We start from the raw sequence: 27186 nt of genomic DNA, 5'->3' as shown, positions 1-27186 counted from the left end.
ACATCACAGAGATTCTTTTGCTTAACAGACCCCAAAGGACACCAAGCAGATAACCAGTGGATGGGGGTGGGGAGTGGGGGGGAGGCATTCTATTTCTGGACAGATGTAAGGCAATAAAAAACACTGTTCACCACTGAGGGAGGAGGGAGGAGATAATGAGCCCTCCCTTCACAAAACAAGCACAGTGCCAACAGCAACATCTTGCATCTTTCTTAAATGCTATTGTTTCATTTCACAGCTGACCTGTTTATCTCAGAAGATGCTCTCCCCCAGGTACCCAAATCTCAGGCCTCCACATTTATTTTGATTTCACCAAATTTATGTAGTGCTTGATTGTAATAAAAACTCTAAAAACAGTTTGCAAGAAATATGAAAACTGTCAATAAATACAGCTAGAAACAAATAATCCAAAACACTCAAGAAATTGTTAAAAAGCAACAGTAGCTAAAATTAAATAAAACGTATCTAACTTCTATGTGTCTGGATAGGTTTGCCTAAACAACAGTGAATTATGCAAGTATAGAAGATTGTAGACTGTTAACTCTTACTCAGAGTAGACCCACTGAAATTAATAAACCTGTATTAGTCCTGTCTATTAACTTCAGTGTATATCCCCTGAGTAGGACTAACACTATCACCCAGTGTAGTCAGATGCTAATGGTGTTTGTTATGGAAGCCCATAAGTTCTGGGTTTTGTTCCTGTTAATCTCCTAATGTGAAGTCCTATCCCTCCCCCGTTGCTGTACTATTTCTTTGTATTCTCCATTGGGAGGAAGGGAGACGTCACCATCCTCCCTCCACAGATGAAGGTCAACATCCTGAGAAACAAACTAACTTACTGGTTATCACCCAAACATCTGTCAGAACAGAGAAGTGCCTCCCAAGGCCAGGGGCTTGTTTGAGTGTTTAAAATTCCTCAATGGAAAACCTCAGAATTTGTGGGCAGAAAACAGACATCCATCAGCTGAAACATATTACAGAATTTCCACTAGACAATTCTTCAATGTGTCTGCATGTGTAGATGCATAGATTTGCATAGCATGATTGCACAAGGGCCAAGATGTCAGGTGGGACTCCTCGATGATACTGTGGTTGCGTACACACCATATATTTAAAGAACATTCTCCACCCACTCAAAAACAAAAGAACCCTGGAAAGTGTACTTTACCCCCCTACAGAACTACAATTCCCAGCACCCTTAACAAACTACCATTCCCAGGACTCCCTGGGTTGGGTTGGAATAAGCAATGTGTACCCAGCCTGTGCTACAAAGCATTCTGAGTGGGCAGGGCTAGGCTGGCGCCATCTAGAAACAGACTGCACAGGAGCTCAGCTGTCAGGGAACCATTCTGAAAGACTGTCATGATATTTCAGGGGAGGACAAGTAGCTGATCTGTGGATTTCAAAATAGCCTTTTACTGGTCAGCAAAGCACTCCAGAGTTTTCATTCCTGGGGCAACAGGATAGGCCAGTTCCTGCAGACCCAGAGCTTACGGATGCCCATCAAAGCCCCATTACTTCCAGCAGGCTCATCAAGCTTTCTCTGGATTGCAGCCCTTGTTCTTTCACTGCCCAGTCTGCTCATTTGGGCAAATGCTCTCTTTACAAATTTGCCTTTGCAGAAACCAAGCTTTTGCTTGCTGCCGCACCTGTCCCTGCTGCCCCCTGATTCTTGTGCTCCTTATCTCTGTCATCCATCTGAGACAGGTTGCATGCTTGAACTCTGTGCCCCAGCTCCAGTCTGCCCCCTGTGCTCACTGCCCGTGTTGATGGATGTCCTTGTTGCAGACACGAGAGACTGAATGCTGCTCTACACCCAGACAGACCTCCCAACCTAGCAAGTCAGGATGAGATCCTCTCTGCCGTGGGGGGGGGGGGACACTCAACCATTGAGAATTGCACAGCATCCGTGCCATTTAGGGCGAGGCAGAGGGGAGTTTGGCTGCGGCTTCCAACCCTTGCAATTTTCAAGTGTAGCAGAGAAAATTGCTAACCTCAAGTGTGGGAGGCTGTCCTTTGCTCCAGGGTCACAGGGAACTGACCAAGCTGCAAAGATAAGGCGCCAGCTCAAAATTCTTCCCTTCCTAGCAGAGACAAAAAAACAACAACAAGGGCTCAAGTAAGGAGCGTTGCCAAGCATGCTACTAGCCCGGGCGGGTGGAAGGTGGGAGAGAATGGGACTTCTCACGAGCACAGCCGCCCACCACTCCCAGAATCCCCTGGGGCAGAGTAACAGCAACAAGAACACATGAAATGTCCCGTTGCACCATAAATGAGAGCTTGCAAATCTATGTTGCTCATGGCACATGTTGAGCAAGATTTAGAATTCAAAGGGAAGAGGCCCTCGCCCACTGGGCCCCCCATCCCCTTCCCACACATAAGGGAATAATTAGTTCCAGCAGACTACTTTCCCCAGACACAGTAACCTAAGAGGTAGGCTCCAGTGACACAGCTGATATGTTGCCGAGTGTGACAGAACACGGTGACTAACCATCAAACCGCCTAATGCAAAGGCATTCCATAGGAAGCAACAGAAACCGATTTAACAGGAAGCGCAGTGGGGGCAGTCCCCAAGGCCAGGGGGAAAAATGAGTTGCGCCTTGTGGCTGTTCTTTTGCATGTAGATCAGGCACATGGCCGCTCACACCAGGTACATGGGCCCCACCCCAAGCAGGATGCATCCTGGAACAAGGGATCAACCTTTCTCTGCTGTGCCATTCCACGGAACAGCTCCTGTTAATTCCTCCCTTGAAATCAAGCCCTCTTGTTTGTTTGGTCAGTTATCTTTCTACGGAGCCATCTGTGCAGCCTGCGTCCCACCGAGGGGTGTGGCCACCTCCCGATTGCCATCTATTCAAATTGGGGAGGAAACCACAATTAACCTGATCCACGAGTTATTCTGTTTGCAGAAACTCTATTGACATGCAGGGCCCACCCACACAAAGAGGCCTCTGGCACCTGGAGAGCAGCTTGCAAGGTACCTCCAGCAAATCCATAAAACTATAGTATTGCTAGATCTCCGTTCAAAATAGGGTGACAAATTGGTATCCTAAATGGCTTACACCAAGCGATAATTCTTCCAGGTCACTAAAGCACCTTAAGAACCATCAGATTCCTTTTGCTCCACCATGATCACTGACGGGGCACTTCTGGTGGTTCCCCATATCCTTGAGGTTCAGTTGGCCTTCACTAGGATTCGAGCCTTTTACTTGAATCCTAGTGTGGCATGCACTGCCCTATGGAACTCCCTAGCAATAGAAGTTGGGCAGGAACTATCTCTTCAGATACTTTTTGAAAACTTTTTTGTTTAGGCAGGCTTCTAACAACATGAATCCCCCTCCCCTCTCCTTTTAACTAACCAGTATTTATTGATGTTTTATGGGTGTTTTAATTATGGATATTTTTGTTGATTTCATTATTATATACAGTATTGTATTCTGCCTTGCTGTGTTTTTACTATAGATTATAAATTTGTAACACAATCGCATGAACATTAGTGAGTACTCCCTTTGAGTCAAACAGCCCGATCGTGCTGTGTTTGTGGACTCATGTAAGTACATATTGCTACCATAATCAAGTCTGCCTTTATTTGAGGCCTCTTGGCCCAAGGATGGCAGGAGGAATCAATCAGAAAGCAAAGGAAACTGAAATGATTCTCATTCTCATTTATTTACACCAGGGGTAGCGAACCCCAGGCTAAGGTTTTTTGCCTGGCCAGAATGCATCACTTGCTTGCCTGGATGCAGAACAGAAAAATGTGTGGCTGTGTGTTCAGGACTACTGAACAAAAGTTAAACTGGCACTTGTTGCTCTGCCCATTTTTGCTCCTGGCCCTTCTCACCAGTGACAAGAGGCCACCAGGAGGCTGCCCAGAAGAGAAAGTGGCTTTTGGGCTGGAAAAAGTTCCCTGCCCCTAATTTGCACCATTTCCGGATGCAGTATTGATGAGCACTTGAGCTGCCATGTAAACGGGAATGCAGCACTCAAAGGAAAGGGAAAATCCCATTTCACATCACCTTTCATTTCTACCAAAAATTCTTCCCCGCAGCTTGGAATCTTAGCCATTTAGAACAACTATCAAAAGAAATTATGGCTGTTCCTGCCTTGCATGAAACAAAGGAACACAGAGAGCTGCTTTACACTGAGTCAGACCATTAGTTCATCTGGTTCAGCATTGTCTACACTGACGTCAGGGACTGAACCCTGGAACCTTTTGCAGGAAAAGTGCATGCTTGCTACCACTGACCTATGACCTTTCCCCTTCATTCACCCCCTCTATAAAAGTGCATTGTGACTGAAAAAAATTGCATGATCCACTACTGAAAATTGTGCAAGAAGCTCTTTTATTCCACATCAAATTTTATGATTGGGAGGTCTTTAGTACTCAGGTTCAGAGTCATTTTATAAGCAAAATTATCAGTGACAAGGTACAAACTTTCTCCCTATTGCCATTTCAGTTGTACACCCATTTATCTAGATATCAAACACAATTCTTCTGGTGGTGTCTTTTAGCAGAAGCTAAAAGACCCTGATGTTGGGAAAGATTGAGGGCACAAGAAGAAGGGGACGACAGAGGATGAGATGGTTGGACAGCATGAGTTTGACCAAACTGCGGGAGGCAGTGGAAGACAGGAGTGCCTGGTGTGTTCTGGTCCATGGGGTCACGAAGAGTCGGACACGACTAAATGACTAAACAACAACAACAACAACAAACCTGGCTACTTCATAATTCATAAATTCATAAATAAGTGAAACTGTACAAATTCAGTATTCATTAAGAAAACAAAATCTGCAACCCAAGCTTGCAGTTCCAGGACGAGGAAGCATATGTGAAACCCTGAGATTGGTACAAATAAGGTGAAATGGAAAAACGGAAATGAAAACGAAAGCAGGAGCATACGAAGTGGGGGGCGGAGGGGGTGGCCCCTGCCTCCCCCCAGCTGTAGAGCGGCTGAGGGCGCACACAGTCCATATGGGCCGAGGGGGGCTTTTTCAGCATTAAAAATGTGCTGAAAAGGTCGGCTTATACTTGAGTATATACAGTATATGTTGGAAGCCACCCAGAGTGGCTTGGGCAACCCAGTCAGATATGCGGGGTTTAAATTATTATTATTATTATTATTATTATTATTATTATTATTATTATTATTGAATAGGATGTCCCTGTTTTTATCAGAGAAATGTTTGCAGGCTTCATTCGAAATCAGAGGGCAGCTGCAGTCTTGTGAAGAGAGGCGAGGTCTCACCAAGCTGCAGGTGTTAATTTTGCGTTTCAGAATATAGAGATTAAACAAAGCAAGCAAAGAACTTTGTAAGTACTTTCGGTAATCACACCCAAAGGGATGCAAAAGGAAAGCCCCAGAACTTGTTTCAAAATCAGAGCTCAATCCTCAAATGTGTGAAGTAGTAACAATAAAGGGAGTGCCTTTCTGCAGGTTCCAAGCTCCTTTCCCTTCAGATGGAGAAACTGCAACCAGCTATTGACCCATGTAAAGAGTTTCCAGAGCAAAGACTATTGTGTTTCAAGGATGTATGAGTTCTAGCATCTCCAATTTTGGAAATTAAGCACTTAAGTGATGAAAAGCACAAAAGTGACTAATAACAAATTTCTCAGCTATTTGATGAGGGAGGATGTCCATCAGTCCATACATGCACCACAGTTTTGTGGGACGACACAACAGAGAATGAGTTTCCATGAGGCCAAGCGGCCTGGGTCTGACTGTCATGTGAAAGATCTAAAGAACAACAACAACAACAACAAAAATCTACTATAAACATGGCCATTTCCTAAGACCCTGGTGCCTCTTTCTGTCCACCTCCCATCTGAGGAGGAATTAGATCTGCCCTTGTTGAGCTCAAGACATGTGACAAGCCTTTCATGCACAGATAAATTATAATACTATTACTACTCAGGGCAATAACACATGGCAAAGACAGCCCCAAGGCTGTCCGTATCTGCAAATGCTCCGAATACAGATTAATGTCAATTTCACTGCATTTATCATCACTGCTGCGAGCTGCCTTGAGCAGGAACTGCAAGCCCAAGATTGGAAGGTCATCTGGTTTAATGAGTGCTTTTGTGTCAATCTCTTAGTAGCCTTCACAAAAAGGGGAAAGGGTGGGGAGGGCCCTTTTGTAACTTGCTACATAATTAACTCCCCCTCTGGAAGTCAAAGCAGGCAACCCAGTTCTTTTCTCTCTCTTGCCACAAAGACAACCAGTGTCAGAAAAGTTTTGCCAAGTTAAGTGGGCAGGCTAAGCTATCCTCTGTTGGCACCAGAGGAGAACAGAAATTAAAGGGAAAGGCCTTAGGATTGCAGTAGCATAGCAACCAGGTGCAGTGACAAGAATGGGGCGCATTGAGTGCCGTGTGGATGCACGATGGACTACCCAATTTTATTTAGTAAGCTAGTAAATCTTTTCATTCTATATGCAAGACTAAGCCAAAATAAGGTCCAAGTTTCCAAATACACACAGGGTCAGTTTCCTAAAGAGGGTATTGGTGAGCAATATCCTGAGAGATGGTTGTTTTAAATATCTAAGTCATTTGGTGTGGGGGGTTTGGGGGGGGGGAGTTGCAAATTCTCCAAAAGCTATCATAAGCACAAACCATTCCCTTTCCAAGTGTCAATCCCTCAAAGAATGCAAGGAGTCCAAAGAAGGGGGTGGGAAGATAAATGAGAAAGACAAAAAAGGAGGCTGTTCAGAATGTGATTCCTTGGCCATTCCTTGCCAACCAAATCTGCTGCACTTTGATATAGTCATAAATGTACCAGAGTAACCAAAAGACTGCACATTAAACTAAACTAGCTTGCATTATGGGGAGAAGGAGAGCGGCCTTAAGTGAATCATATAAAGAACAGCACATCATTTCAACCTCCAGCACATCCTAGGAACACAGAAGCCAAATGACAGTAACTCTGTAAATTTTGCTGTGAGGGGACTCTCTCTTCATGCACCTTACCTGCCTCAGGTCTTGAAAGTGAGCTCTGCTCTCCTGTCATCAACTTCCTCCTGAAACAACAGAAAAATTGTGAGGCCAGAAGAGTAAGTGAAAAATCAGTGCAGTTTCTGGCATGTGTCGCACCTGATGAGTTTCAGTCACAACAACCAACCAGGCTATAGGGTAGGTTCTCAGAAGTTATCAGTCCCCACTCTCCATATTGCTCTGGATTCCTTGTGCAAATGCAAAATTAAGGAACATTGAAGGATAAATACACAGTAGATGGTGTAAGAGGAAAATACAGATCGCCCCTTGCTAAAATCAGCCGACACCCTCTCTACATGCACAACTCAAGAGCCACAGGGAAAGTTCGTACTTCTCTACTTTTCTATTCTGCAATTCATTGCTGGAGGACTCCCTCATTACAGTGATTTTCGCTCTAAATTCCTCTGCTCCACAGTGGGGTTCTCCACCCAAACAGCCAGCTTTGGTGTCCAAGTTACAAACGCAAGCAATTAATTTAACAGCCGCTGAATGGAGTTTGTTTTTTCCCCTCCTCAAATTTATCGTTCGAAGATCAGGGCAGGGACACTCTTCCCTCTAGGCAACATTATGTTTCAAACTGTGCCAGAGAAAAGTGAGCTGCACAGCACCACCTCCCCAGCTCTGTATCCCACACCATATGCCTTGGCAAACAGAAAGGCAGAAAGACATACCGAACAAACGCAAACCCGGTCAACAACAGCCAGACTTCCGAACCAAAGGACAAACCACCAGAGAAGCTTGTCCATGTAGGAAAATGGCAGATGAGGCTGGCTCACACATCCTGCAAGACTCAAACCACTAGCGGTTTCAAGTTGATTCCTGCTGCCTGCCCTTCTCACTATCATTCCAACTCCCCCAAAAAATCCTGGCCAGCGTCACAGCCAAACAGTCTTACCAGCTAATCAGAGAACAGGAGGGGAGGGACGCCTGTCGCTTCACATTTCTTTCATGCTAACAACTAGGTTCGTGTGTGCATGTTCCCACATGTGCAGTGCATATCACGTTCCTCTGTTTCCGTGCAGTTCATTTCTTGTAGTCTTTACCAGCTCCAAGACATAACCTTAAAGCAAATGCACACGGAGCCACCAAATTTAGGATCAGGACTAGAAAGCAGCAATTTGTACAGCCTCTCTTCTTTCCTGCGCCTGGCACAGGAGAGCGCAAAAACTCCTGGATTCATGCCAGAGGAAGGCCCATGAGATTTTTCTCTTTCCAGCGGGCACAATGAGCAAATCACACACAGCTTACAAGCCCCCAATACTCTCTTCCCTCCCTCCCTCCCTCCTTCCCACCCCATTCTCCAGCCTTAGAAGTCGGAGCATCATGTTACAGACCCTTTCATGCTCCAAACACAAAGCAGAGACCGGCTCATTATGTAGCGCTCAACTAACTACTCATGGAGCAGCTGCTGTCAGCCTGCTGCTAAGTGGTCCAATCCACAAGCTCTGAAGAACAATGTCACGTGACCATCAAAATCCTTGCATATGCTTATTAACAAATGTGACCCAGTAAAAAAAGTACCATTTTACCAATCTCTTTTCCCCCAAGGTTGTGAAATGGATAAGGTGATGTTATGTTCAGAAGAAAGGAGAGGGACACATTTATCCCACTGCTGCCCCCAATTCAAAAGATCATTGCAGGCAAAAGAAATGCCACCAAAGAAAACACAGTGGCTTTTCAATTTTGTTTTTTTTAAAAAAACTTGCCATCAGTTCTACATTAGAAGAGAAAAATTTCCAAAAGGGTCAGAGCAAAGCTAAATATGTTCTCTACCCATGAGGAGCTCACATAAGAGTTTCTTCCTTTGATTTGTACGTAAAGTGTCATTCCTATGTTGGGGCTTGTGTTAACAGAATGTATGTGCAGGGCAAGAAAGCTGAGGAGAGCTGAGGAGTGCTATCTATTTAGGGGCCTCGGAATCTGCACAGGAGGTGTAGAATATGATGCATATGGAAACAGTCACACTAAGGGTCTAGCAGTTCAATGCAAAGCTAAGGGATTGGGCTGAGCTAATGCTGATGGGCTAGGACAGAGGTGGGGAACATACGGCCCTCCAGATGTTGTTGTCTCCAACTCTCATCAGCACCAACTATCTCCTCTAAGGTTGCAATCCTTTGCACACTGACCTTGGGGAATAAGTAAACACCCACCAAACTCAGCGAAACTTAATGCTGAGTAAGGGTACGTGGGAACCCTGTTAGAGTGCAGAAATTATAATGAATTTAGTGAGAAAAAATCTAGCTCAATTTGACAGAAGGGGAATCTGGGGGTCAAAGATATAGCACAGCCTTGGAAATAAGCCCACAAAAGTTACCAGCTTCTGTTTCCATGCTGGCTGTAGAGGAAAGGAAGCCCCCACCCTCTGCTGCCAGCATGCAGATGCAGGTTCCTTAGACTCTTCAAGTAGGCTACTGAGTGAACGGGCAAAGGAAGAACAGATTTTTTCCATATCCGCCTCTTCTCCACCAGCCTGCTTGGTTTGCATGCTTCTCAGGGAGGAAGGGGCTTTCCTTCCTCTGTGGTTAGCACAGAACTCAAGTGGTGGAGGGAGGCGAAGGACCCACCCCTCATCCACACACACCCCCACCCATTTGCCTGCAAGTAATTCTTAGTTACCTGCGGCAAGTTGTTCAATGGAGTTTCAGCGATGGCTGGCCCATTTTAGTGACTGGAACACTGCCCCACCAACCTCAATCTGACCATAGCTGTCAACCTTCCCTTTTTTTGCGGGAAATTCCCTTATTCCAGCGCTGTTTTCCGCTGCTATCCTGGATTGTTAGATATCCCGTAGACTGACCCTGGGACAGGTAGGCTGCTGATCCCTTATTTTCAAGGCTGCTGATCCCTTATTTTCAAATCTAAAGTTGGCAGCTATGAATCTGACATCAGCCAGGCAGCCCACCCAGCCTTGCCTTCCAGCCTTTCTCAACCTATGGGTCCCCAGATGTTGTTGAACTACAACTCCCATCACCCCTAGCTAGCATGGTGGGAGTTGTAGTCCAACAACATCTGGGGACCCACAGGTTGAGAACCACCACGAGCTGGCGTTGCCTGTCAGCTTCCTCCACCTTATGTCTCAGTGTTGCCCTTGTAACAGGAGTGCCAACTTGGCCCCACGACCGTGGGTACCCAGGGCTGTGGCTGCCATGCAGCGTGAATGGCCCTGGCACCAAAATTTGTGGATGCCCGGCCCCTTCATGGGGAATTTTGGGGCCCCAGGGAGTTCCACCTATGCCTTGTAAGGAGGGCGAGGAGGAAGGGGGCAAAACTCGAATTAGTTGGCTCTGAATCTCGTTGACTCTGGCTCCATCAGCTGTTGGGCTCCCTGCTTTCTGCCCTAGCAGCTCCAATGGGCACAAACCACGCTGTGCAGAGAGTACATAAGGTGAAGCAATTCAGGCAAATTTAGCTATAACCTGGGGAATGCCCAAGAGGCACAGCCTGCAGCACAACCCTGAAATAACCATCCAAACCAGCTAGGCAGGAGTACTTAGGCTTAAACCATCTGCTCTGCATCCTGGGCTGAAAGCTAATACCAAACAGGAGAGGAGAGTTTGCCCAGGGAGGGAGGGGCTAACAGGCAGTTGCCACTCCAGATACCAAAGTCTCTGCTCCTGTCCAAATAAGCTAGAATGTCCAAGGGTAGATGTGGCCAGGGATGGGAGGAGGGAGGGAAGGCGTGCGAATACTTCTAGCCACAGTTTTCAATATATCTGATTGCGATGGAGCCAGCTTTCCCCATGTGGCTGTGAAATGGAAACTCTATATTCCGAAAGGGAAAAGGAAGGCTGCCAGGCCAAGCTGGGCACTGCATATATCGGAAAGAAGCTTCGGGGAAAGTTTGCACTGGAGGTGAGACAGGGAAAGAAAGCCACCGAAACCTCTCCGGTCCCTGCCGACTCCTGAGCCTGGAATGTACACTGTTGAAACAGTCCCTCCCTCAGCATGCCAGAGACTTCTACAGAGAGCCACCCTCTCAGACCCAGAGCCCCTCTCAGCCAAACCCCTTGAACCTCCAGAACCCTGTATCCATTATCTGGGGAAAGGCAGGATATAAGCTTTTAAAATCAATCGAACAAACAAATCCCCCTTCAGTAATCAAATCCTCTCTTCCACAAATGCTAGTCCTGGAGTGGGGAGCCTGTACCCTTCCAGTTGTTGTTGCGACTATGACTCCCATCATTCCTGACCATTGACTACGCTGTCCGGGATCAATGAGTCGGAGTCCTGCACAACAACATCTGGAGGCCCGTAGGCTCCCCTGCCCTTGCCCCTCAGCATCAGCTCCTTCCGTCCCTGGAAGAGTCACTTTTGCCTTTCCAGCCACTGCCCCACACTTTGACCCCGCACAACACCTCAGTACCACCGGATCTCCCAGTCCCTCGCTCCACCCCACCCAAGATCTGTCTCCCCAAAGACCCTCCAACAACCCATTGCCCATATTCCACTTCTGGACAGTGGCTACATAGCCCACCACCAGCCTCGTAGCACATTTTCCTCATCCATGATACCCCACACTCCTTACACAGATTCTCAGCCCCCTAAAAATATCACACTCCAACTCTTCTGCCCCACACATACAAATCATCAGCACAGCAGCATATTTATTTTAAGCTTAGTTTAAAAACATGTCGAGGGCATTTAGCCCGCCGCAGAGGCTTGCCTTAAGCGCCTGGAGGATATCTCCCCTGTATCCCCACATTTGCCCTACAACGCCCCCCCCACGCCCCCCGCGTTTTAATTCATCGCTCCCTCAGTTTTAAAGCGTTTTCCTCCACTGACCTCCACACAGCATCTCGGGTCCACACAGCCAGCAAGCTCTCTCCCCCTCGCCCAGACGAGCGCTAGGACAGCCCGCCGCAGCCTCCAACTCCCCTCGCCCCCCGGCCAGTCCATGCCCGGCCCCAACGCCAGGCTCCGCCCGGCCGCCACCCCCCTAAAGCCCCCCCTAGACGAACGGACGGCCGAGCTAACGGGCAGTGGGAAGGGGCCGCGCTCGGGAGAGTCCCGACGGGCGGACAGTGTCTGGTCCCAGACGATCACTCGGGGGAGGGGTAAGGAAGGGAGCCTTTAGGGTCGAGGGCAACGTCCCAGCCCTAAAACTGTGGGGTTTTTCAGAGAGACAGAGGGCGATGCCGGCTTGGCTTGGCCAAAGCTATGCCTCTTGCCCTCCCTTCAACTTTTTAAAGTTATCATGATGTCTGGAGCACTTTTTCTGGTCTTGTTTCCGGGATGGATGTTGTGTCGTTGTTTCCCATACTACGTTTCTCTGTTATGCCCTTTTAACTTCTGAGATTACAAGGGAAGAGCCAAAAAGCTGACCACCGGACCTCACTATATACTGTAATTCCCGGGCTGCGCGCACGTCAATAAAAGCAAACGAGGTTAGATGCGCCTCGTTAAAAAGGCTATTCAGAAACAACCACCTGCCTTCTGCATCACGTGCTGTCAGAGACTTATCTTTATTTCTGGACCAACTAAAATATTACAAAGCAACAATTAAGCAAGCTTTCGAGGTCTCCAGGGCTCTTCTTCAGTCTGGGTGTTAAGCAAAACATAAGGCAGCAGCGGGAGGTTGGGGGTGGATGGCGAGAAATACTAGTCTGTAGTTTGTAAGAGCCTTAAATTGGAGTGCAGGAGGCATTAGGCAGACTTAATTAGATTAGACTCTGTAGGTGCAGAACAGATTTCAGGTTGCAGCAAGGGCTGCTGGGACACAGAAACAATAATAACTGATTTCCCGACTTGCGGAGGGAGGGACTGTCATTGTGGGTGGTTTTTTTGGTCACAGTAAGTTTTAAGGTGCAACCTGAAATCTGTTGTATGAGGAGTGTATACTCTTCCCAACACCTCCTGCACTCCATTTTAAGACCCAAATTGTGGACTTCGAGGCGCCAACATTTTGTCTTCTTTCCCTCCCCTCCCCTCCCCTCCCCCTTATTTTGCTCAACATCCAGAGCTCTGAAGAACCCCAAAGCTTGCTCACTACTTTGCTCTGCTCTAGTTACTCCTCCTCATAAGGGTATTACCATATGGTAACTTTTGGGGTTGTTTTCTTCAAGTGGGTCAAGAGAGTTAGTTACCTACCTTTCTTTTTACTCCTGTGCACTTCACACATTTTATACACAGAAGCTCATTCAATATTTTTCATTATGAGGAAGATCACGTTTATTGAAGCATTGCATATGCTCTGTCTGTTTTCTTCTCTTCTGTTCTCACAGTGCAAGCCATACATTCAAAGCACATAGCTTTCGCCCAAAGAACCATGGGGATTGGTAGTTTTCCAGTCACAGAGCTACAATTCCCAGCACCCTTAACAAACTGCAGTTCATAGGATTCTTTGGAGGGGACACATGTATGGTGTGCATGTGACTTGAGTGCCACCCTGGGCCAAAGTGAAGCTGAGCAACTGTGTATTCTGGTAAAGATTGCAGGAGCAAAATAGTTCTAAGGTGGGCGTTATGTACTAAAAAAGGCCAAGGGACGGATGCGTTTCAATAGAGTCATAGCATAAAATGCCACTGCTAATATTTCTCTGTTTGCCACTTTGCTTTTGTGGTAGGAAGATTGTGCTTCCTTTGATAGCATTATGGGAACAGGTTTTATCACTTGTTGTTTACTGTGTGTGTGTGTGTGTGTGTGTGTGTGTGTGTGTAATTTTATGGCTTTAATCATTTGCATTGCATACGGCCCAGAGAACTTCTGCTATTGGACAGCGCAGAAAAGCAACAAGTAAAAGAAAAAAGATATAAGTAAAGCAAGTGTTTGAAGGGAGTGGGTAATGGCATAAGAGAAACTCTAGAGTTGTTGATGATGTTCTTTAGAGTTCTGCCAAACTACTACAACCTGAAAAAGGCGACTATCACACTAACATCTTAGAAAAAGAAGGGACATCCGGCAAAATGCATGCTGGAACAAGCAGGTAAACAAACCTCTGCAAAGCAGGAGACACATGAGTGATCAAACTAAATTAAGTTCCTTGAAAAATAAATGCTGGCATAAAAAGACTGTGTGTAATTCATTAACCATAATTTCCAATGGAATTAACACATAGGGTTGTCACAGAGCATGCATTATTCGACATTAGCTATGCAGGCATCTCAAGGCAAGTGACTTTTCCTATGCTGCCTGCGAGACAGGAGTTAACTTCCTGTGCTTTTGAGGGCAGGGAGCAGAAGAAGCCTGTTTTTCCACTCCATTACATTCCTTTTAACCACCATGTATCTCCAGTGAATAATGCATTTGTTCACCTTTTGCAGAAGATGCCTGGAGCCTCTCCCCCCCCACCCCCAAAAAAGCAGGGAGTAGAGCACAGACCCCTATTACCAAACTACAGAAGCACAGAATAATAGGATGAGAGGGATACAAGGTTCTGAGCAATTTCTACATCAAGGTGGGACCCCCTCCTGAGTTCCTAGGGCCAGAATATGCTGGCAGAGGGGGTGAGAACCCTGATGTACCTTCGTATTCATGCAACAAGCACCTAAACAGAGGAACCCAGAGGCTGCACTGGAGTAATGGAGTTGGGGAGATGTTTTGCACAGCACATGGACAACCCTCTTCCGGTTTTGCTGACGAAGCTGGGAGTGTTTTGTTTTGTGTGCATGTGTGTGGTCTTTTTTTAGCATCAGGCTGCAACGTACTAAAAGCATTATTCTTTTCTCCACCAAGCAGCATCTGTCCACCCACTCCAAGAAATGTCTCCACCCAAATACGTCAAAAGTTCCCCTCTCCGTGCAATATACACACATAGTAGTTTCCATAACCAGGTTATCGATTTTTTCTTTTTGCTCAGATCATTTTTAGCTCAGATAATTAGCCAAGCCAGTACCAAGCGCCGACTTGCTCTGCACTCACTGCATTTCATTCCTTACATAAATCACACAGCATTTGGGAGACACTTTGCGCATGAAACATTAAAGATTAAAAAAAACCCCTTGATTAGTAGCTTATGAAACGTTAAAGAAAAAAGAGTCGGTTTTGCCATTAACTGATGCTCCAAGATTTGCATAACTGTCTTGAGCCCCTGGCATAACAGCCCTGCTGTTGCAAGGCTTCGTGTGTGTGTGTGTGTGTGTGTGTGTGTGTGTGTGTGTGTGTACGCGCCCTTGCATGATGCAGCATTTTGCAATTGTTTTCTGAAGCAGTGTGTTTTAGGATCAGGCTCTTAGTTATGTAAGCAAACAGACACACAGACACATACACACGATTGCTGCTGATTCTCTCTACAGGGAGACTGCTGGAGATTTTCTTTGAAAAGTCAGTGAGCATTAAGCACAGACTATACATTAACAAGCAAACATATGGAGCTGAAACCATGTCTATGTCACATGCAGCCAGGGTCAGTGGCGTAGTGTGGGTTGTCAGCACCCGGGGCAAGGCAAGTAATTTGTGCCCCCTAACCCGTAGAATTGCACCCCCTAACCCGTGGATTTACGCCCCCTAACCCTAACCCCCAGATGTTGCGCCCGGCGCGGCCGGCCCCCCTGCACCCCCCAAGCTACGCCACTGGCCAGGGTGGAAGATCACACACACTTTCCCTGTCCACCTCCATCTGCTCTGACCACTAGTCCCTGTGCATGGTTAGTGTCCCTACTGCTTTTCCGAGACCTTTCCCAGAAGATGCCAGGGATTGAAACTGAGATGTTCTGTATGGGTTGCATGCAGCCTACCATCAAGCTACAACCTCTCCTCCAGAAATGTGTGCTGGTAGTAATGCTTATACAGAGATAGATAATACTTTAAACAAAAGGATTTGTTTTTTGTATATACCAGGCAAAGGCAAACTCAGCTCTTCAGATGTTTTGGGACTACAACTCCCATCATCCCTGACCACTGGTCCTGTTAGCTAGGGATGATGGGAGTTGTAGTCCCAAAACATCTGGAGGGTTGAGTTTGCCTATACCTGGTATATATACTCAAGGTAGGTGGGCAGGGAATGCCATTCCTCTTCCAGATAACTGATTTTAAAAATTTGAAATTGCAAGGGGGGGTTGGGTTGCATGGATATTTTGTAGGCTCAACTCCAACATTCTTTATTGAGACTCAACAAGATGTCACAAAAAGGTGGCAAGCTTTTGAGTGCTTCAGAAGTCTTCATCAGACAAGATGTTACACAAAACAGGAGGCGAGAAGAACAAGGAGTAAACAAAATGCAAAAAGTACAAAAATTAGTCTTAAAGTTCATTTGAAGTTTGGGACCAATATGGATTAAAAGCTTCCTCATCCTAGAATCCAATGAATGGTATCTAACTTAGTCCTAGTCAAAGGATACCCACTGAAATTAATGGACCAACTGAAATGACCCATAAACCAACATTGGCTACAACTCTAGGTGTGTAACCCATATTGTGGTTTGTGAAGCGAGACCCTGTCCTTTCACCAATATTGGAGAAACATTCAACTCGTGACTCAGGACTAGTGGGGGAAAGGGGATTGGTGAGAAGAACTTGAAAGATAACGCCGGGATTTTAAGGCGGAATTACTCCGCTTTGCATCGCTCGTGCCTTCCTATGATATCCCTCTTCAAATCCGGTTTTTTAGTATAGACGCTGGTAAAGACGCTGATACAGAGCACAGCCTTGAGGGTGCTTGGAACTTTACGTTTGGACTTAACCCTGAAGAGCCTGGTCATTTTTAGATGGTGAAAACTGCTCCATTACCTCTTTGTTCACGTCTGTAATTGTTGATATTTGTTGAAATTTAAAGTAGGGATTCAAGGGGAGGGGAAGGCAGGAGAGGGAGGGTAAAGAAATTGGGTGGAGGAAATTTGGTAATGGCGGGGAAGGATGGAAAGGATGGGAAGAAGGGGGGTGGGACTCCGGGGGAGAGGAAATGGTCCCGCCAGGAAGAAATCAAAGATCTAGACAATTTGTGGGCGAGAATAAAGGAGGAATTTAAGCAAAATACATTATGTATGGAACATAAGCTAGGAGAGATGCAAGAGCAAATTGACAAAAGGATAGAGGGAGCAGTTGGGGAACTCTCAGCTAAAATCCAGGACCTCTCTGTTAAGTCCAATCTGATCGAAGAATCTAACAAGAAATTACAGAAGGAGTTAAGGGAGCAGAAGAGAGAGACAATGAAGGTGAAAGAAGAGTTGAGAGAGTTAAGCAGCTCACAAGACAGGATATGGGACAACCTAGCCATGGCAGATATGCGACAAAAGCAGCTACACTTGAAATTCAGGGGAGTAGCGGAGGAAAGAAATGAAGATATAAGAGGGAAAATGATTAGAGAACTGTCTAAATGGCTAGATATAAGGGAGGAAGAGTTGGTTCCCACTATAGAGAACGTTTTTAGGATGTCAAGACCTAAACATTTTAGAACTAACAAATTCTTGGGAGACTGCTTAGTGATTTTTAACTCAGCGGAAATGAAAAACCTAATCTTAAGGAAGAGCTACCACAATAGATTAAGAATTGATGGGAGACCCATTATTATTTATAAAGAAATACCTGTCCGGTTATTACGTAAAAGAGAGGGATATAAACAGGTGGTAGCTGTTCTGAAGAGAAAGGGGATACAATTTAGATGGGAGTTCCCGGAAGGGATCACCTTTCACTACAAGGATAAGAAATTTAGATTGATGGACATACAGGAGGCTGAGAAGTTTCTGAGAAGGTACGAGAAAGATCTGGGAAGGCCAGAGAATAGGCCTGGGAGCAGGGAGAAGGTTGAGGAGGGGGCAGAGGGGGGAGGGGGGGCGGGAGCGGGAGGGGGAGGGGGGACGGAGGGAACAGACGAAGAAGATGACGAAGCCATGGTGGGAGCGGAGACGGCAGAGGAGGGGGAGCTCTCAGGTAATAGAGGCAGTAGAGTTTAGCTCGGGACCTCGGCTAGAGAAATCGTAATAGATAAAGAGAAACAATAACACACACATTAAACTTTTTATCCTGGAATGTGAATGGGTTGAATGAGAAAGTTAAAAGGAATAAAATTGAGAGAGTGTTGAAAAATAAAAACTATGATGTAATTTGCTTCCAGGAAACCCATATTGCGAAGAAACATAAACATATTTTGATGAATAAAAAATTAGGAGTAGAATTTATCAATTCGGATGCAAATAAAAAAAAAGGGGTAGTGATATATGTAAAAGAGAAGTGGGACCCCGTACAAATTTGCAAAGACGAGGAAGGAAGAATTTTAGGGATCCAACTAAATTTTAGAGGGGAAAAAATTAATGTAGTGACGGTCTACGCCCCAAATAAAAACAGAGCAGAATTTTATGAGAAGCTTGAAGGAATCCTACTAGAATTGGAAATACATAAATTAATCCTGCTCGGGGATATGAATGGTGTGCCAGTACCGGAGTTGGACAGGAGCGTAAAGAGGGGGAAACCTAATAGAGGAAAATTGCCGAAATCTTTCAAGGATTTAGAGGATAATCTAGATTTAGTTGATGTCTGGAGACACAAAAACCCTACTTCTAAACAATTCACTCATTATTCAGAACCACACCAAAGTTGGGGTCGAATTGACCAAATTTGGGTAACGAGAAACCTTACCTTAAGGGTGAAAAGATGTGAAATTCTACCCAGGACACTTTCTGATCACTGCGCGCTGGTAATGGAAATTAAGGGTGGGCTTAAGGGACAATATAGATGGAGGATGGAGGAAAATCTACTGGACAATGAGGATGTGAAAGAAAAGGTTAAGGGCTCCTTAAAAGATTATTTGGATTTGAATTTGAAGGGGGAACCCACTATAGATATTGTATGGGATGCCAGTAAGTCAGTCATGAGGGGGGTCTTGATTCAACAGAATAATCTTAGGAGGAAACTAAGAGAACAAAAGAAAGAAGGAATCCTCACACAATTGAGAAATTACGAGAGGAAATTGACTACAAATCCAGCAGATGTTGAGGTCACTCGTGCCTTAAAGGTGTTACAGGCCCAATATTCAGCAATACTAAATCAAGAAATAGATTGGAGAATCAAATATATGAAGCAGAGGTTTTTTGAATCGGCAAATAAAATGGGGAAGTTACTCGCATGGCAGCTGAGAAAGAGGAAAAAGCAAAATGTGATAAGTAAAATAATAATAGAAGATAACATCATAGAAGCCCCAGATGAAATAGAAAAAAGGTTCGTTCAGTTTTTCGAAAAGTTATATGAAAGAGGAACTGAAGACAGATCAGAAATTGAAAGATATTTGGAGCAGGAAAGAGGAAAATATATATCGGAAGAGGATAGAGTAAGTTTAAATAAGGAAATTACTGTAAATGAAGTGAAGGAAGCTATTAATAGGATGAAAAATGGAAAGGCCCCAGGGCCGGATGGTTTGCCCGCAAAATACTATAAAATACTAGAAGAACTCCTTGCTCCAGTACTCAGAGATGTTATCAATAACATCCTCCAGGGAGGGAAAATTCCCGGCTCCTGGAAGGAGGCATTCATAACTCTAGTTCCAAAATCAGAAACTGAGAAAACTGATATAAAAAACTATAGGCCAATCTCTTTGCTTAACAACGACTATAAGATCTTCGCCGATATAATGGCAAGCAGACTCAAGAAGTTATTAATGAAATATATTCATAAAGACCAAGCGGGATTCCTCCCTAATCGACATCAGAAAGATAATGTGCGTCATATATTAAACATCATTGAATATTTAGATACAAGGATAGACATCCCAGCCGCACTAATCTTTATAGACGCCGAGAAGGCTTTTGATAATGTTTCCTGGGAATTCTTATCATTATGCTTGGAAAAGGCAGGTATAGAAGGCCCATACTTGAGAGGAATTAAAGCAATTTATTCGGAACAACAGGCTATGCTGATTATGAATAACAGCCTAACAAAATCATTCAAGATTGGGAAAGGTACAAGGCAGGGCTGCCCCTTATCCCCCCTGCTCTTTATAATGGTTTTGGAAGTTATTGCAAATAGAATAAGAGATGCAGTGGGTGTGAAGGGGATAAGAATTGGAAAGAAAGAATTTAAGCTAAAGGCATATGCCGACGACCTAGTCCTATCCCTGGAAGATCCAGTGGACAGTGTATGTAAGGTGATAGAATTATTAGAGGAATTCGGCAGACTGTCAGGATTTAGATTAAACAGGAAGAAAACAAAAATTATGATAAAGAATTTGGCTATTGAGGACAAAATTCAATTGGAACAAAGGACTGGTATAAAAATAGTGAATAAGGTAAAATATTTGGGAATTTGGCTATCTCCAAAAAATATAAATTTGGTCGAAGAAAATTATGATAAGACCTGGCAGGAAATAAAAAAAGATTTGGACATCTGGCAGAGGCTGAAGCTTTCTTGGACGGGGAGGATGGCGGCGATTAAAATGTGCATCCTCCCAAGGTTATTATTTTTGTTCCAAAATATCCCGATAATCAAAGGTACTACCCGTTTTAGGAATTGGCAAAGAATTATGACTAAGTTCATCTGGCAGGGGAAGAGAGCCAGGATAAAGCTCAAATACCTGACAGCTGCAAGAGAGAGGGGCGGATTTGCGGTACCGAATATAAGGTTATACTATGAGGCAGCTTGTTTAAGCTGGTTAAAGGAATGGGCCACCCTTAGAAATACTGATCTATTGGATCTGGAGGGTTTTGATATTAGGTTCGGGTGGCATGCCTATCTGTGGCAGGGGAAAGGGGAGATTCACAGAGGGTTTTCTAGTCACATAATCAGAGGTTCACTATTGGAGGTGTGGAATAAATATAAAAAGCTGATTGAAAAAGGGACCCCTTGGTGGCTCTCCCCAGTGGATATTGTTAAAATAAAAAAACCGAATATGATGGGAGAAAGATGGACTTATGAAGATCTGTTAACTAAGACAGAAGAGGGGTGGAAGATGAAGTCCTATGACGAGTTGAAAGATAAGATAAAAGAATGGTTTCACTTCCACCAGATTAATGCACTGTGGAGTGAGCATAAGAAACAGGGGATGAGCGATAAAAAATCAAGATTTCAGATAGAAATTTTAGAGAGCAATGATAAACACCTCTCCAAACTATATAAACAATTATTGGAATGGGACACAAGAGAGGATTTGGTGAAGGGCGTGATGGTGAAGTGGGATGGAGACCTTGGATATAATATTGATTACAATAGATGGCAGACACTCTGGAGGAAGGGCATAAAATTCACAGCGTGTGCAACCCTCAGAGAGAACCTAGAGAAGATGATGTACCGCTGGTACTTGACCCCAGTTAGGCTGGGAAAGATGTATAAAAATGCCGATAATAGTTGTTGGAGATGCAAAGAGAAGGTTGGGACCTTTTTCCACATGTGGTGGACATGTGAGGTAGTGAAGGAATTCTGGGGAAAGATCTATGATGAGCTGAAAAAAATTTTAAAATATAATTTCCCCAAGATACCTGAGTTGTTTCTGCTAGGTATGATTGGTGAGGAAATAAAAAAACCAGATCAAACCTTTTTCCAATATGCGACAGCCGCGGCGAGAATCCTAATTGCACAAAAATGGAAATCCCCCGACATGCCTACGACTGGAGAGTGGCAAGTGAAATTATATCAATATATAGAACTAGCGAGATTAACACAGAAACTCAGGCAAAATAATACTGCGAAACTTAAAGATGAATGGAAGAAATTTTTAATTTATGTTGAGAACAATATGGGTATTAGTAATATAACAGCAGAAGATAATTAAACCGTCGATGTATAAACGCTACAGTATGTTCTACTGCAAAGTATATTTAATGATTGTGTATTCCTGGACCAAGCCGAACGGAAGTTTGTCTTTTTTATCGTTTTTCCTTTTTTCTTGTTCTTTTCTTCTTTGTTTGTTTTTTTTCCTTTGAATGTTTTCTTATTGGCAATTTTCTTTTTTCAAGATTGTTTACTTTCTCTTTTTCTACTTTTTAATGATATGTATATATGTATTTGAAGTTTGTCATGTAAAGTGAATTCTTTTTCTAATAAAACTTTAATAAATTAAAAAATAAAAAAAAAAGAATTGCACCCCCTAACCCGTGGATTTACGCCCCCTAACCCTAACCCCCAGATGTTGCGCCCGGCGCGGCCGGCCCCCCCTGCACCCCCCAAGCTACGCCACTGGCCAGGGTGGAAGATCACACACACTTTCCCTGTCCACCTCCATCTGCTCTGACCACTAGTCCCTGTGCATGGTTAGTGTCCCTACTGCTTTTCCGAGACCTTTCCCAGAAGATGCCAGGGATTGAAACTGAGATGTTCTGTATGGGTTGCATGCAGCCTACCATCAAGCTACAACCTCTCCTCCAGAAATGTGTGCTGGTAGTAATACTTATACAGAGATAGATAATACTTTAAACAAAAGGATTTGTTTTTTGTATATACCAGGCATAGGCAAACTCAGCTCTTCAGATGTTTTGGGACTACAACTCCCATCATCCCTGACCACTGGTCCTGTTAGCTAGGGATGATGGGAGTTGTAGTCCCAAAACATCTGGAGGGTTGAGTTTGCCTATACCTGGTATATATACTCAAGGTAGGTGGGCAGGGAATGCCATTCCTCTTCCAGATAACTGATTTTAAAAATTTGAAATTGCAAGGGGGGGTTGGGTTGCATGGATATTTTGTAGGCTCAACTCCAACATTCTTTATTGAGACTCAACAAGATGTCACAAAAAGGTGGCAAGCTTTTGAGTGCTTCAGAAGTCTTCATCAGACAAGATGTTACACAAAACAGGAGGCGAGAAGAACAAGGAGTAAACAAAATGCAAAAAGTACAAAAATTAGTCTTAAAGTTCATTTGAAGTTTGGGACCAATATGGATTAAAAACTTCCTCATCCTAGAATCCAATGAATGGTATCTAACTTAGTCCTAGTCAAAGGATACCCACTGAAATTAATGGACCAACTGAAATGACCCATAAACCAACATTGGCTACAACTCTAGGTGTGTAACCCATATTGTGGTTTGTGAAGCGAGACCCTGTCCTTTCACCAATATTGGAGAAACATTCAACTACTAGTCCAGTTGGCTTCTGTGCATCTTGTCCTTCACCTCAAGCAGCAAAATGTCTTGAACAGGCCCTGGTGGCCATGATCAAAGTAGAGCTCAGCACACCAAGGGTCTATCGCCATCAACGCAATTAATGTCTCCTACTCAGTCGCAGTTAATACTGGAGGTGCGATGAAAGCATGGTATGCCACTACTAACAGCGACAATCAGGCATGACCAAGAAACACCAGTGTATTCAGTTACACCCGTGTTATTTGGTTCTATATACAGGCACATGGAAAGCTGCCAATGAAAAGTACAATTTTCATGCTGGAGATAATGATCTTTGTGTGATAATGAAAACCACACAGATTTGAAATTGGAGAACATACTGCAAATGTTGTTTGCTGAAAGAACATGTGGATTTAAAAAAATACATTCCAAAATTTCATCAGCAAGTTATAGCAAAGCTGTATGCAGAAAATAGTTACATTTTAAATAAAATACTCCTTACATTTTTTTTCCTCAGACCAATCCTGTCACCGCAAAACTTTTAACTTCTTAATGTATCAGGATTTATTATTATTATTCTGAAGACTTTAAACTTCTCAAAACCATGAAGAAAGAGATACTTTACTTATTCAGAGGATTAGAACATTTTTTTTCTCCACAATTTGGGGCAGGGGGGAGGGTGTTTTCACTTTGCCAAAAGGAAAATACACATTATGGTGTTCAGGGAAGTTCCCCCAGGAAAGAAAATAGAAAGGGGTTTTGCTATAGTCAATCTGTTTTAGTTTATTGTGATTTAAGAAGAAGGGAGTACAATAAAGGCAAGCAAATAAAATAGCTCTGAAGTATATCAAATCCAGGCATAAAGAATTGCCGAGAGCAAAAAGATCCACAGGCAATCATTTTCCATTATTTGCTACCATTCAGACACAGACTTAGGAACTGATGCTACGACAATCGTCTCCTCCCGGGTGTCCAGACAGAATGAACATTTGAGACAGTGGTCAAGTGACGTCAGATATAATCAGTAAGAAATAATTAAGAGACACCAGGAGAGCATTTGGTCCAACTCCCAAACTGATTATGTTGGAAATCTGGCATACGCCTGTCAGCAACCAAAACAAGCAGCCCATGAGTCAGCAAGTTTGCTCTTTGAGGGTTTTTTATTATGGGAGCATTTCAGGTTACAAAAAGGGCTTTGTGTGCATAAAATTCAACATACACATGAAATGGGAATTTAAAAAAAGCAAGAGTGAGAAAAACTATTATTTGAGGTTAAAAGCTTGCACAGAAAAATCTAATTTTTGCCTGGGGAACTCAAAGGCACAGGGTGCAAATAAATAAATCAGGATGAATTGAACCAAGAATGGGACATTTGTACAGGTAAATAGTGTTTTATTTATTAGGCAGGTTAGGATTTGGCACCACATACAAGTTTAAAATGTGTTGGTCACCAAGTTGTGGGGGTTCAGGCGAGACTGAGCCAAAATTTCTTATTTGTTAATAGCCACTGGGAGAAGAACAGAGAAACAGATGTACTAAATGCAAAGGAATGGCTTTTCCCCAGTAACAAAATATTGCTGCTGTGAGGACAATGTTGCATCAAACATTATGCTGAGCTACTGGCAGGAGATTAGTGAAACAAGTAACATTGTATTTAAAAAAAAAAATAATAGGACATAAGAAGAATCCCTTGGATTAGACCAAAGGTCCATCTAAGCCAGGATCCTGTTCTTATAGTGGCCAATCTATGGGAAGCCTGCAAGAAACGATTCCCAGCCACTGGCATTCAGAGGCATGCTGGGTCTGACAATGGAGGCAGTACATAGCCAACAAGGTGACTGGCCTTTGGCAGCCTTATCCTCCATGAATTTGTTTAGAGATCTGAGTTTTAAAACAGATACCCTACACTTAAACAAAAACCAAACCTGTCTGCAAAAGTGAAGACTGCTTAATAATAATTAAAAATCCGACAACTCCCCCTGAAATTCTAAAGGAGCTAAATTCTGTATTTTTTGCAAGACAGAAGACAGATGCACAGTGTGTGCATATTCCAGCAACCACTGGAAGCATATCACGATGCCTACAGACTTTTCTGCTCCTTCCAACCAGCGTTCCCCATCACAAAACAGCCCTTGCATCACAGAAGGACAGACACAGTCCTGCCATCCCCACCAGCCAGTTATGAAAGTAAGAGTGAATCAATTACTTCTGTTTCACTCAGTACATTCTAATAATCCGGCAGGTTCCTTCCGTTCTCTTACAATAATGTTTTCAGGACATTATGGCTTTCCTTCCTTTGCCTTCCCTGATTTCAGTACTGAATCATTGCTGCAATTTATTGAAACATGGCAATGGGTCTGTGCATCTGGCTGTTAACCAGAAGGTTGGAGGTTCGAGCCCACCTAGGGACAGCTGTGGGTGGGCAGGATTCCTGCCTTGCAGGGGGCTGGACTAGATGACCCTCAGGATCCTTTCCAGCTCTTTACTTCTATGTTTCTATAAATGGCTTAGAAGCAAGTTGCTTAAAAGATCACTTTCTCCCACACATACCTTCCTGAACCTTAAAATGCTCTTCAGGAGCCCAACTCCATGCTCCACTAAGTAAAGCAAGGTGGGTGCTTATTACGCAGAGGGCATTGCTGCAAGTGGCACCCAGCCTGTGAAATAGTCTCTCTAGAATGCCTCACCTGGCACCATTTTAAGTGTGTTTTTTATACCAGGCAAATACCTTTTTATTCACCCAGACCTTTTCAAATAATTGGCCATCTTGAAATCTGGGCTTTTAATGTCTGGTATGCAACTGGTTTTCTCTCTGTGTTGTTGAGAAAGTTTCGTGATGCTATTTATTCTGTTCTCAAATTTTCAATATTTTCATTATTTTATTTCTTCTGAGCCACCTAGAGAATATATTTATTGGGTGGCCTGCATAATAAGTAAATAAAGAACTCCACTCCCTCTCCCACACCAGCAACAATAGTGAGGGGGAACCACTGTGACCCCCTATGGCCAGGCTTATATAGGTTCCTGAAGAGCTTCCAGATGATCAAAACACGTATTTTCTGCTTAAGAAGTTCTGCTACGCAAGATTCAGCACTGCTGTTGGGAGAGGGCATGATCTTCATAGGAAGTTGCCTTAGACTAGGACAATTTGTCTGACATGCCCAGTACAATGTGCTCCGATTAGCAGTGACTTTCTAGGACAAAGGTGGCTAATCTGTGACCCTCCATATGTTGTTTGCCTTCAATTCCCAGGAGTGCCACACAGCATGGCCAACAGTCAGGGAAGATAGAAGTTGCAGGCCAGCAACATCTGGAGACCACATATCCCACATCCATGCTTTAAGATCGCAGACAGATGCCTTTCACATCATCTGTTATCTGATCTTTTGGAGTGGCGAATGGGGCCTTCCCATGAAAAACGTGTTCTCTGCCATTGAGCTATATATGGCGAGTGTTTGCTACCTTTAAGAGCTAAAAGAAGACATCTGTGTTTGAGTTGTACAGGAGGGGACAGCACAACATCCCAGTAAACATTTTTAAAAGAATTAAAATTAACCACGAGGGAGGAGCTTACAGCAATCTGAAGCTGGGATGGGAAGTAGGAGAAGCACAATCATGAAGCAGAATGAGACAAGTGCCTCAGGGGGTGAAGGTGTCAAACTGCTCCCCTGTCCACTTAATCTTGCTGCTGAATCTGCCACCATCCACATATGGCTTCTGCAGGGCCCAAGGTTCTCCTCTCCCCCCCCCCCCAGCCTTGCTCAGAGAAGGGGCCAAGATGGTCCTTCCTCAGAGAGAGGCATTCTAGGAAAGATGGCCAGAGGATAGCACCTGCAGCATGGCAGCTAGGAGACCATTTTAAACTAAGTGTTACAGGCCAAGGGCTTCCCCCAGGGGCTAGGGTCCCAGTTACCAAATATATAAGCCTTCACCAAAAAGTACTCACCAATGGAGGGCACAGTTTGTGGATGTAGTCCAAACAGACTAAGAGGAAGCACAAATAATCAGTCTAAGTCCAAGCATGATTCAGAGACAAAACATGGAACAACATTCCAAGGTCAATATCACAAGGAGTTCAGGCAAGGTGCAACCCAGCAATGCAGGGAGACTGAAGCTATGAGTTGAAGAGGGATGCCTCATATACTCTGCCCTTCTACACCACACCCTAACCTCAGCTGCTGTCAGTGAAGGAGTGCCTAGGACTGTTTACTCATGAGTAGACCCTTTAAAGGTAAAGGTACTCCTGACTGTTAGGTCCAGTTGCAGACGACTCTGGGGTTGCG

General features: G+C 44.3%; 2 protein-coding genes across 8 annotated transcripts in view; both read right to left on the bottom strand.

The window, feature by feature from the left end:
• The window catches only part of LZTS2 (leucine zipper tumor suppressor 2), a 58351-nt gene extending 46169 nt beyond the window's left edge, over window positions 1-12182 (bottom strand). Inside the window, exons 1-3 of one of the 7 annotated variants that reach the window (XM_083505145.1) lie at window positions 11771-11904; window positions 6965-7014; window positions 1995-2084 (exon numbers count right to left, since the gene is read on the bottom strand). The gene's annotated coding sequence lies outside the window, so the exon portion shown is untranslated. Of the gene's footprint in view, window positions 1-1994; window positions 2085-6964; window positions 7015-7319; window positions 7457-7659; window positions 7857-7883; window positions 8136-11770 lie in introns of those variants that run through there. The other 6 variants (XM_083505144.1, XM_083505147.1, XM_083505143.1 and 3 more) reach the window with 6 other exon arrangements.
• Window positions 1-27186, bottom strand: part of SFXN3 (sideroflexin 3) — a gene marked incomplete at its 3' end in the record, with an annotated part of 174596 nt that overhangs the window by 104789 nt on the left and 42621 nt on the right. The gene's annotated exons all lie outside the window — the stretch shown is intronic.

Source organism: Podarcis liolepis (genome assembly GCF_965112155.1).
Source record: "Podarcis liolepis genome assembly, chromosome: 5".
NCBI classification, from domain to species: domain Eukaryota; kingdom Metazoa; phylum Chordata; class Lepidosauria; order Squamata; family Lacertidae; genus Podarcis; species Podarcis liolepis.
The sequence above is the reverse complement of the archived record's forward strand: the minus strand, read 5'-3'. Positions and strand labels throughout refer to the sequence as shown.